The sequence below is a fragment of the Trachypithecus francoisi genome, unplaced genomic scaffold (assembly GCF_009764315.1).
Source record: "Trachypithecus francoisi isolate TF-2019V2 unplaced genomic scaffold, Tfra_2.0 Lachesis_group9, whole genome shotgun sequence".
Classification (NCBI taxonomy): domain Eukaryota; kingdom Metazoa; phylum Chordata; class Mammalia; order Primates; family Cercopithecidae; genus Trachypithecus; species Trachypithecus francoisi.
In genome coordinates this window covers 46,443,074-46,456,542 of record NW_022681474.1, presented here as the reverse complement: position 1 = coordinate 46,456,542, position 13,469 = coordinate 46,443,074, and positions in this window count along the sequence as shown.

Here is a 13,469-nt window from a genome sequence, read left to right as displayed (position 1 = left end):
GGGTTCTATTGCAGGTCTTGCCTGTGCTCACCAGGCCTATAGGCACCCACAATAACTCAGGGAAGCCATCTGGAAGATACAAACCAGCATTCCCCAAAGAGAGGCCCATGGGTGTAATTAAATCCTAAATTAAACAAAACAAGTAGGTTTCTTTACTGTAGGATTTATGAGAACTTGTAGTGTGCTAATCCATTTTATAAAAATTTACCAGAGAGGGAAATGTTGAACTTGATATATAAAACTAAAAGCATATCTCAAACTTATTTTTCTACAGACCACTCCACTGCTTCAAATTTATTTTTCTACAGACCACTCCACTCTGTCATGCATCCTCTTGCAGAACTACTGTTTTAAAAAAATCCACAGAAACCACTTTTATAGAGCTTCTTTCCAAACCCATGGCTAGTGTCTCTTTATGGAGAAGAGCATATCATGCCACCCATAGTTTTCTGCTATCTCTCTCCCATCAGACTGTGAGTTCTTATAGCTCTGAATGAGTTATTATTTTGATCTTCACCCTTTACACTGTCCTTGATACAGACAGGTTGCTCAAAAAAAGTATACAAATAAATGAACAATTATAGTAAGTGGAGCTGTTTCTACCTTGAAAGATGTTGAGTAGGGAATGAGAGCCTGGCACCAGACATATGCTTGATGTGGCCCCATGTGAGGAGGTCCTGATGATCTGAAGATGTGATTCCCTGGGAATGTGTCTCTTGGAAACACTTAAGTTCATCTTAGTAGAGACAAATGCAAGAATGCATGAATGCATGCACAGATTGACTCATCATAGACTTCAAGGTATTCATTCTTTGTTATTGATTGTGATTATGAATTCTTTCCTTTTCTTCCTCAGTACCTACAGCAATGTGGGAAGTCAGACCAGCCGCAAGCAAAGGCAAATGCAAAGATGATTTCATCTTGGAAAATGAGTTCTATCTTTCATTCAGGCCAGGCCTCGTGCCAGTGCATGGGTGCAAGGATAACAAAAAACCTGGCATTTCTTCTGAAGTTATCACAGGCTCTTCCAGATATCTGTCAGCTGACTTCATGTTTTGCAAAATGTCCACTACACGTTCTTCCTTTGTTGGACCCCTGTTCAACTTGCATCTCCTCTGAGAAAACTTCCTCTGCTACCAGGGAAGCTGACTGCTGCCTCACCTTGGCTCACTGCATCATCTGGAAGCCTTGTTCCAAATGGCCCCACGTGGTTCAGACAGCTCCATCTCTTTCAGACCTGCCCTAGGCTCGCAGAAAGAGTCTTTGCTTAAGGAACAGAATAAAGGGCTTGATGGCTGCTGCATTCATTCCAGTGCTTCTCCTTTTCTTGCTATTTCCCCTATTCATTCAGTGTAAAAGATAATTACGCACTGAATGAGAGGAGTTATGTTACTCTTGAGAAATTGCAGCGCTAAGGCTTGACAGTTAACTTTCAGAGCAGGCACTGGAGTTTAATAGAGTTTTCAGTTACTTCGAGGGTACAAATTGGATATTCAGTGTTATACAAATAAATAAATATATATACATATAATTGCTGAATTACAGACAACTAAATATGCATGAATATATAAACATGAATATATACATGTATACAAATTCACCAAATCAGTAATTAAGTGCAATACAAGTTGAACCAAAACGTCTTATAAAAACATTATCAATAACAAGATCCAGAAAGAAATCTCCTTCATGATATGGAGGTGAGAGCATTCTAATATAGGTGAGCTGGGAAAAGAAGCAGCCATTCGTGGGAGAGAATTGCGATTTGGATGTTTTGAACACAAATTTGATATCCCTATGTTTATGTTCTTTAAAAATTAAATCTGTTACAGCCACAAAAGTATATTAATCATATATGAGCCCTTCAAAAGCAGAGACCACACCTAACTATCCACCACATGCTCGGTTTCTGGTTCACGGAAAATACTCTGTAAATGTATGCAGAAAACTTCCTATGTAAAATTGTTTAAAATACATATTTTAAAATACATATCTTATAAACCAGTGAAAACATGATTTCTTTTCCCTAGTGCTTCCTTCCCTTGTTAGATCTCAATTTTTCTAGATGCTGTACCATGGGTGGGGGCTGCCACAGGCAAAATACAAATTCAACATCCCTCTCCAGAAAAATCGCAAGTGGAGCACATTATACATTTCCCTAGTAAAATTTAACACCTGTTTCTAATAGTAGATTATGATTCTAATGGCTGAAGATATCCTCCAGGCACTGACTGGAAATAATCTGCAGCACTGTATTTCTTCGGGATGCACATTTCTTGGGGAAACTAGATAATCTTTGAATGCTTCCTCTATTTGGAACTAAAATCAATATTCTCAACATCATCCCTCATTTACCCCTCCAATAAGTCCTATTTTGTCATCACTCAACATTTAAAAGGCATAATAGAACTATATCTAGCGAAAGTAGGGCTTTATAGGATAAGCCTTGTACCAGGTGAAGGTGTATAGGAATGAGTGTGAACATCAAGAGCAGCTATTTATATTCTACACAGCAGAAGGCCTTGGAGATTTTGTATATTCATGGAATAATTCTCCATCCACTAGAACACCACATGCAGAGGAGCCTTAAGCTCTTCTGACCCACAGTTTCTAAACACCTCCGAAGTTCAGTAACACTTTTGCAATTTTCAACCCAAAAACTGCTAAAGAGAGGAATACAACTCTGCTACTTGTTACATAGAATACAACAATGAGGCAAATTCCCTAATACGAAATGGCTGAAAGTCATAAGTACGTGTGTGTACATCAGGGGGTGGAAGGAGTAGGTGGGAAGAATAAATACATATAAAATCATGAAGCATACTGACTTAGAAAAGCAACATTTAAAATGTGAGTGGAATTTTGGAGAACATATATGCACTGATTAATTCATTGACTTATTCATTCAGTGATTTTTTTTTTTCTTACTTATTAAATTTTTAGGGATGGGGTCTCACTATGTTGTCCAGGCTGGTCTGAAACTTCTGGACTCAAGAAATCCTCCTGCCTCCGCTCCCAAAGTGCTGGAACTACAGGCATGGGCCACTGTGCCTGGCCTCCCCCACTGCTGGTTGCCTGCACTCCATGGCCTACAAACTTAAATTCAAATAGAAGAACATTCTCAGAAAGAAAGAAGTTCATTTTGGTACTCTGTATTTACCATAATTTGGGAGAAGCATCCATTTCTGCCCACTGTCTCCATTTCTAGAGAGTAGCATTCGAGACCTTGTTGTTTTCTCGCACAGTTTGCAGTGGCAACAACAGCCCCAGTAAACAAGTTTTGTTTGAGATTCCTGTCTTTCTTCTCCTCCTATTAGAAAACTCTTAATTACTGTCTCCTCTTGAACCATTTTTCTGGCATTCTGGCGCTACCCTCAGGGGAGGTTCTGTCTAATGACATATCATCAACCGTTTCTAGGAGCAGGTATGTAGATTCCTGAGGAATAAGAAATCTGCCTTCTTAGAGAAATACGACTTTCAATTCAGAGCCAAAATTTCACAAGGTTTTCAGGCATGGGGCAGGGGACATTGGGGGAAGCAGTTTTGAATTTTTTATTCCTTCAACTTTTAAGTTCCAGGGTACGTGTGCAGGATGTGCAGGTTTGTATCATGGGTAAATGTGTACCATGGTGGTTTGATGCACAGATCAGCCCATCACCCAAGAATTAAGCCAAGCATTTTTCCTGGTTCTCTACCTGCCCTGTACTCCCTCCCCATGATGGGACCCAGTCTGTGTTGTTTCCCCAATGTGTCCATGTGTTCTCATCGTTCAACTCCCACTTAAAAGTGAGAACATGTGGTGTTTGTTTTTCTGTTTCTGCATTAGTTTGCTGAGGATAATGGCTTCCAGCTCCATCCCTCTCCTTGCAAAGGACATGATCTTGTTCCTTTTTATGGCTGTGTACTATTCCATGGTGTATATGTACCATATTTTCTTTATCCAGTCTAGCATTGATGAGCATTTGGGTTAATCCCATGTCTTTGCTATTGTGAATAGTGCTGCAATGAACATATATATGCATGTATCTTTATAATAGAATGATTTATATTCCTTTATATAATCATTAAACACCTACCTTGTGCCAATACTGTGTGAGTTTAAAATCCACAGTTTCTTCCATTGTGGAACAGAGTGCATGGTCCTGTGAGAAAGATGCCAAAGCAGGTAAGAACATTCACAGCACCGGGAAGTAAGTGACTTTATCAGCCTGAAATGTGAAGAGAGTTTCCTCGGATGTTCTGACACTAAGCTGGGTCATGAACAAGTAAGTAGGAGGTAGTTGGGGAAAAAGGCAGCCTCTGATAGTGATCACTTGGTATCACAAGTGAGGGTGTGGTCTTAGGAATGCTGATAATTTGAGCAAGGATATTAATCCCCATTTAAGTATCTGAGTGTTGACAGCCAAAGAAGCACATTAGAGTTAGGTAGGTTGAGGCCAGATAGTAAAGTAGCCTGAATGTAAAGCTAAGAATAAACTGGTTCTGTACTCAGTAGAAGCCTTTACTCAGTCTAATGAAATGAGACATTTAATAAATTCAGGCTGGTGGCCTTCTGGAGGATGAAATAGAAAGACTCAAATCAGTGAATTACTGGACTACAACAGAGAGGAGAAAAGAACCTGGCTCCCAGGCACATGTTTAGGTATAGAATCAGAAAGTCTTGGTGTTTGAGTGGTATGACAGGTGGAAAGGAGAGGAAAATCCAAAATATTTCCCAAGTTTTTAGCGGGAGAAAGTACTTGGATAACTACACCAACCAGCAAGCCAGGGGAAACAGTAGGAGAAAGGCATTTAATGAGAAAATTTCATTTTAGACACAGAGAGCCTCTAAGAAGCCATGCTCATGACATCCTTCTCCAGATGAACCTAGGATAGAAGTGACATGCTAACATCCTTCTCTCAAGGAAAACTCAAAGCTATGTCCTATTTGTCCAGCACAGAAAAAAAATAGATCAGTAAAATAGATAATTGCCGAGGCCTTTAGGTGAGGAATGACATCCACAATACTCTAATTTCCTACTGTGTGCCTCCAATGTTTACGTCCTTGTGGGTAGTTGGGCTGACCACCCTGGTGTGTATCTAGAAGGGATACATACAGTTTGGGAGTCATCTGCCAAGGCAGCTCAAATAATGGGATTTAACTATGTCATTCTGGGAGAGGTTATAGGGTACAAAAAAATAAAAAAAACACACGGTCTGGGGACAGCCTCTATGAAGAATTTGCTTAAGAAAAGAAGAAACTTAGACCTTCCAAATGCTTTGTGTGTTGGAGTTAGACAGAAGATACTAATTAGCATCTCAACTGTCTCTGTAGCATGGCTTTTGAAACTAGATTAAACCTTATTATCCTTAAATATTTGATCAGCCTGTTATAGCATTTATTGTTTCACATGTTACATGCATTCAGATCGCTGCTTATGCAAATCCATCTTTGTTGGTTCTGTATTAAGTAATTTTACAAAGAATCTGTTAATAACATCAATCAAGGATTTGACCTGTAGCAGTCTTTATTGTAAACATTTGGAAGGGAAAATGCGCCAAGATACCTGAAAATAGATGCAATCTTCCAATTTTTTTTTATATACTTCTCATAATATAGTTTCAATGAAAACTTTTCTGTTCCTATGTCCTGAATGTGCCTTGGAGCTTTCACACCTGTCTTTTCCTCTGCTTTGGAAACTTCTAGTAGCTTTACATGTCTAATGTCTTTTCATTGGTCCTGCCTAGCCCACTCTAACCAAGAAGGCCCTCCCCTCATTTTGCCCCCTCCACCTTAGTATTTTCTACCAGTGCATCTTCATTGCAGCACTAGTCACAAGTTAAATTATGTATTATGTATTTATTTATCAATTGTTTGTCTTATTTCCATTCTGTGTATAGAATGCAGCTCATGAATCATCCAAACTTCTTCTTTTCTTTAGTCACATCAGAATAATTTTGGGGGCTGGGCGTGGTTGCTCACGCCTGTCATCTTAGAACTTTGGGAAGCCAAGGTGGGTGGATTACCTGAAGTCAGGAGTTCAAGACCAGCCTGGCCAACATGGTGAAACCCCGTCTCTACTAAAATTAAAAAAATTAGATGGACGTGGTGGCACGCGCCTGTAATTGCCGTTACTCAGGAGGCTGGGTTCAAGAATCACTTGAACCCAGAAGGCGGAGGTTGCAATGAGCTGATATTGTGCCACTGCACTCCAGCCTGGGTGATAGAGCAAGACTCCATCTCAAAAACAAAAACGAACACACAAGAAACAATTTTTTTTAAGAGAATGAACATGTTAATTTATTGCTGGAGGAGGACTGCCAAATGTTGATAGTCTATCGTTTCTTCTTTCATTTATTAGTTGGCATACTTTGATATAGAAAAGTGTAGATTATTGCTTTCCTTTTATTTCCCAGTATTTATGATAATGGATGTGTTCCCTATTATCCCCGTAGGTGACCAATTATCCTCTTACATTTCTTCACAATGAAAGCACTATGGAGGAACTCTGTGTTTATCACATCATAGTGAGTCTCCAGGGTTTGAAGACAATTGGCCTAGATCAAGAGCACTGAGCTAGAGCACAGATATTGCTTCTTCTTTAAAACTTTCCTTAGTTCTTTCAGTCAGAATCACATAATCCTTTCTAGATGCTCCCTTGGCATTTTGCATATACTTTGATTGACACATTTTGTTGGAATAATATATAACAGTGATTAGGAGGATGATCTGTACAGAAGAGGAAACTGGATTTAATCCTAGTTTTGTCACTTATAAACTGTGGGTACTTGTCAAGTTACTAGAGTCCTTGAAGTCTTGGTTATCCCATATGAAAAAATGGTTGTAAAAGGATTGATGAGATATTTGGTCAAAATCACTTATCGAAGTGGCTGAAACTGTATGTTCTTAAAAAAGTTAATCTGTATTATTGTAATTGTCCACATGTCTAGCACCCAAATGGACTATGAAGTGCTTAAAACAAAGAAACACAATTATTTATCTTTTTTTTTTTCCATCTAGAACAATATAGGTGTCCAATAAATATTTATTACATGAGTGACAACCCAAATTACCCAAGCTGGTGATTTTGTCCTAGGCTACTCATCAATTGTAATAGTGATGTGTCAAGTGGGATATCACAATGGAGAAAAACCCAAGAGCATCTCCTGGATTCTAACATCACAGAAGTTGTCCCAGGGCTTTTTTCTCTCCCTCTCCCCTTCTTTCTTACTCCTCTGAAGTCTACAAATATGCTGTGGAAGATTCAGATTGTGATCTGTAACCCTTTCTTCTCTGAGAATCAGGTTCAAATCTAAATGTCAAGGGAGGTATGTAAAAGTCAAAGACATCCCAGAAGTATCTATTGAAAGTTCCAGCTGGGCGTGGTGGCTCAAGCCTGTAATCCCAGCACTTTGGGAGGCCGAGATGGGTGGATCATGAGGTCAGGAGATCGAGACCATCCTTGCTAACACGGTGAAACCCCGTCTCTACTAAAAAATACAAAAAAACTAGCCGGGCGAGGTGGCGGACGCCTGTAGTCCCAGCTACTCGGGAGGCTGAGGCAGGAGAATGGCATAAACCCAGGAGGCGGAGCTTGCAGTGAGCTGAGATCCAGCCACTGCACCCCAGCCTGGGTGACAGAGCGAGACTCTGTCTCAAAAAAAAAAAAAAACATAAATAAATAAAGTTCCACTGGTGATTTATTATTCTAGTGGCTGTCTTCCTCTAAGGAAAGACACATATTGAGCCCAATTATTTCAACTTCAGGTTCAGCGTAGAACACCAAAAACCAGCTGACAGAACAGGCCTATTAGAAGTCACTTCCAAGTGACTTCTATGCACTTGCCTCCTAGATGTATCTTACTTCACTAAAAAAAAAAATCCACACAGAAATAAGATCTTTGGTGCTCAATAGTCCTTGCCTGAAGGCTTTACTTTTTGTTTCTGATATGATTTCTGGCTGATGAATTTGATAATGTATACACTCTGCCTATTTTTCTTTCCATAGGTAACACTGAGCCTTAAAAGTAAAGCAGAAGCAGAAGGGCATGGAGACCGTGTCGTACCATCTCCCAATTCCTCTCTGAACTCCAGCCACCCTGCTGTTTCCTTATTTGCTCAAATGTACCATAAGCCTTCTTGAAGCTAGTACTTTGCCCGTGTTACGCTTTCATGTGACCTCCTTCTCACTAAACCCATCCTTTGCCTTATTAACTCTTACTGACATTGGAGATCCCAGTTAATTGCCATTTCTCTGTGAATGTATCCTTAACCAGGCCAAAGTACTTTCTATCAGTCCTTCAAATTCCATATTACAATTTATCATTATGTTTACTGGCATGACTGATTTAATATCTACCTCCCTCTTTCATTCACAAGCTCCATTATGCTGGGACTAGGAATCTTGTTTTACGTGTAACACTGAGTAGTGTCTCTAGCATAGAGTCAGAATCAATGGCTATTAATTGAATGAATGCTTAATGAAACATATCAAGTAGTCAAATGCATCAAGCATTAATTAATGCTAGGCAAAGGACCAGGTCAGTGAATATAAACACACATTATATCCTACCATTCTCACTCTAACAAGGAGGCATCATCACCATCTTGTAAAAATGCAGAAACTAGAACTTGAGGAAGTGAGTCATTTGCCTACAATACAACAGCAATCCCACAATAATAGGTATTAGAACTAAATTATCAAGCTCTGGAAAGAAAATAACATTGCAAGGTGTAAGAATCTCTACTCGGATGCCAGGCATTCTTGACTAAAACTTGCAAATATCCTCAACGTTTAGTAAGGGAGCCTCCTGGTGATCTGACTGGTGATTGGTCACCACAGCAGGCTGTGTGTGATTCTGATGATGTGGTGAAGATTTCCTTTTCCTCAGAATTTTCAAAGAGATTTAATTATTTTCCTTATTTTCATCTGTTATTAATACACCACCCTTGGTTTTCCCCATCTAGGAACAAATTTTGTCCCTCTTCTTAAAGATTTGCTAGGATCCTCTTCAGTGCCCATGTTACTACAGCACTCTGTCTCATCACTGTGCAGGCCGGTTCATTTTCCCTGCAAAACCAGGAGAGTCATTGAATTGGCTTCTTATACAAAGTACTGATATTTATAAAACTTTTTATGCATGTGAAAATGAAGTTTCCGAATGAAAGTGACTATCAAGCTCATGGAAATAGTGAATAGCAGACCCTGGATTTGAAACTACATGTACTAACATGAAACCCAATGTTGTTTCTACTGTAGTACAGTTGACTCACAAATCATCCTCCCTCCATCACAGATGCCAAGGACAGGAATCTGCTACCAAAACCATTTTCTCTGAAATCATTTCTATGTGTGTTAATGGTTTATTGCTTCCATTTGAATACCAATATACAAATGGATATTTTTGTTTGTTTTTAAAGTTAACATATATTTCTCTCCTTGGTGCCAGACAAGTATTCTTTGTGTGGACCTCATTTCTTGCTTTCCAGCAAAATAATCAGTGTCCAGATTAAACTATTACTTCTAAGAGTCTATAAATTGCTCCAGTATTTAAACCTAGCTAAGAAAGAAGGATTAACTGATAATCTGCAATGCCAAAGGAAATTTCACAAATTTATAAATCCAAGGGGATTTGTTATGCAATTATATGACCTGTAGCCACATTCCTTTCTGGGAAGAAATCCAAAATATGTGCACATTTTCTAAATTTAAGCTGAGTCAGCAAACAATTTCTATAGTCAGCAAGGACCACAGTAAACAATAAAACTGCCATTTGGATTGTTCTTAAGATTCAAAATACATTTGCAACCAAAGCTTAATAATTAGTGTGAGGCAATATGAAAAAGCAGAGTACTTAGTGTAAGCTAATATAATGTAATGTCTTAAGTGTTTAGCAGATGATTTTTATGAATCCAGATAAAAGAAATGCAATCATTTACCATGGGACCTATCTTCTTGCAGCCTCCTGGATTACAGGTAAATTGATTGCATAGTTCAAAGCTGACTCAAGCATTCAGGAAAAAGTTACCAGCTCCACAAGAGTTCCACAAAGTCATGTTTAAGCAATGTTACAGATAAGATATTAGCCACATCTAATAGCTTCTGAATCTCAATGGTGTTAACAATCAAGTTTCACTGCAAAGCCTCTGAGACACAGGAAACATCAAAATCAACCATAATAACAGGGTGGAGAATTAAAGAATTAAGAAATTATCATTAATGAAGCAAAAAGCCCCAAAGTATAGCATAAATACAAATAAAACTAAAAGAAGTCTGTTTGAAAACAAAACAAAACAAAAATCAAACAGGCAAACTAGTAGAAAGGATGATTTTTTTTAAAAATGAGAGAAGTTGAAATGAACATTATATATAATAAATGAAATGTAAGTATGTACACAGAGGAGATATTTGCAAAAATTTCAAAATATGGGCACATTTGGTAATGAAAACAATAAAAATCTAGAGAAAGAGAATTATTTTCAACAGAAAATCATGTTCTCAAATTAAATACCGAAAGACAGAGAATCTGAAGAGTCCAATGATCATAGAAAACATGGGAAACATAATCTGCCATTAGAAAATGTCCTAATGCGCACATGGCTTTCCAGATATGTTCTACTTACCTTAATATAAGAGATTATACCTATTTTACATCAATAATATTAAACAGTTGAATAATGTACAATGTTCTAAAACTTACTTTATGAAACCTAAAACAAAGCAACAACAAAATGTATTATTAGCTGAAGTAACAACAATAAAACCTATTAATAGCTAAAGCTAATAAACATAATACAATAAAAACATGATATACATACTACTTGTATACATGGATACGAAATTCAAAGTGAAATACTAGCAAAGTGAATCCAGTAGTGTATTACAAGAATAAAACACCATGACCAAATTAATTTTATTCCAAGAACACAAGGATAATTTGACTTTACAACATATAAACATATAACTAATTAATTAATTACTTTTACAAAGTAAAATAGAAATCAGGACTTCCCAGTCACAATTATTCAGAATTGTTTTAATGATTTAACTAACGTAATAGGATAGTAAATTAAGTAATAAGTATCAATTTCCTATAAGAAACATAAAAGTAAACTCCATTTATAGATATTATGATGATACACTTAGGAAAACCCTAGAAATTACTAAAGAGTTAAAAAAATCCTAAGGTAATTTAATAAAACATGTAAGTTATACATATGGGGGCAATTTTTGCTTATCATCATTGCCCCTTTCTCGAAAGCAGAAAGAAAGATACATTTAATAAAATAGTTGAAGGTCGTAATTTGTTTTAAAGTATAAAATTTATTGAAAACTACACAAAAGAACCACAAGCAAATAGAGAATATCCTGTGCTCATGTGGGAGACATCGTATATTTATAAATGAATTACTTTCCCCAATTAATATACAAATGAAATGCAATTTCAAACAAAATTTTGATTTTACAAAAACCCAGCAAACGACTTTGGTGTGATATGGTAGAACAGATATCTAAGAACTAAAAAAATACTGAGAAAAAAGATGAGAAACACTCTTTCTTGACTTTAAAACATTACAAATAATAGTATATTGACCTATAATTGGACAAATAAGCCCTAAGAAACAAGTAAACATTTCATAAATAAACGCAAAGGTATAGTAGAAATTAAGGTACAGAAAGTGATAATTTAGGGTTGGGGCCAAGGTGGCCGACTAGAAGGACTGGTGTTCAGAGACTTCCATCAAAAGAAAAAACATAAGTGTGTGAATCCATCACCAGCAACAAATGTATCTAGGTTCTCCCATCAAAATCAACTAGAAAGCTAGCATGACTCACGAAGAGAAGGAAGAGCAGTGTGGTGCGGTGGCCCACCTGAAAGCCACACAGGGAAGAGGAATCCCCTCCCCACAGCCAAGGGAGGTAATGAGTGAGCTTGTTACCCAGTCAGGCAATCTGTTTTTTTTTCACAGAACTGTGCAATCCATGGAAGGGAAGATCCCACTCGTGAACCCACACCACTGGAGCCTAGCATCCCAACCCTAGAAAATGCAGATTCTTAAAGCCTCTCAGCTGAAATGTGCTTAATCCTAATGAACTCTCAGGGTGAGGGGTGACCAGCACCAACTGTGGCTTCCTGCTGTCTAAGCTCCTTGGGGAAGGGGCAGCAGCCAGCACTGGGACTTGCAACTGCCTAACATGCTAAGCTCCCCGGGCAGGGGAAGGGCAGCATCCATTTCTATAGCTCCAAGCTGTACTTTTCACCTGCTGGAGCCAGGGAGGCTGGATGATTTAGTCCCAAGACTTGTCCCCACAGCCAAACACACCGGCTGTGGCAGTCTGTGGCCAGAAGACCTCTTCAGGCCTAACCCTGACCCATCCTTCCTCACTGGGCTGGGCTTCCTTGCAGGACCTCCGATAACTCCAGCCAGAGGCTCAGGGACAGATTTTTGATCTCCCTGGGCCTGAGCCCCTAGAGGTAGTAATGGCCAGTCTCTGGAAAGCAGCAGACTTAGCCTCACCTCCTGGTAGTTCTGAGGAATCTGGGCAGCCCAGCAGAGTGGGCTCCCCCCCAACAAAACACACTCTCCACCAAGGGACAAAGTGCTTTGTAAAACGGGTCCTGCTCCCCATCCTACCCAACTGGGTGAGACCCTCCAACAGGGTTTGTCAGACACTCTATTCAGGAGTGATCCAACTGGCATCAGGTTGGTGCCCCTCGAGGTCAGAGGTCCCAGAAGAAGGAGCAGGCACCCATCTTTGCTGTTCACCAAGCTCCTTGAGTGACATCTCCAGGCATGGGAGCAAATCAGATGAATGGGGCCTGAAGTGAGCCCCCAGCAAAGTGCAGCAGCCCTACAGAAGAGGGACCTGACTACTGAAAGAACAACAAACAAGCAGAAAGCAACAACAGCATCAACAACAACAACAACAACAAAAGGCCCCTACAAAAACGTCATCCAAGGATCAGCACCCTCAAAGACCAAAACTAGAAAAATTCACAAAGATGAGAAAGAATCAATGAAAAAACTGCAGAAAACCCAAGAGGCCAAAGTGTCTCTCTCCTCCGAATGATTGCAACATCTGCCCATCAGTGGTACAGAAGTGGACAGAGTACCAGATGGATGAATTGAGAGAAGTAGGCTTCAGAAGATGGGTAGTAGAAAACTGATGAGCTAAAGCAGCATGTTCTAATCCAGTGCAAAGAAGCTAAGAAACTTCATAAAAGGTTAGAGGAATTGTTAACTAGAATAATCAGTTTAGAGAGAAACATAAGTGACCTGATGAAGCTGAAAAACACAGCACAGGAACTTTAAAAAGCATACACAAGTATCAACAGCTGAACTGACCAAGCAGAAGAAAGGATATAAGAATTTGAAGACCACCTTACTGAAATAAGACATGCAGACAAGGATAGAGAAAAAAGAATGAAAGGGAATGAAAAAAGCCTTCAAGAAACATGGGACTAGGTGAAAAGACCAAACCTATGAT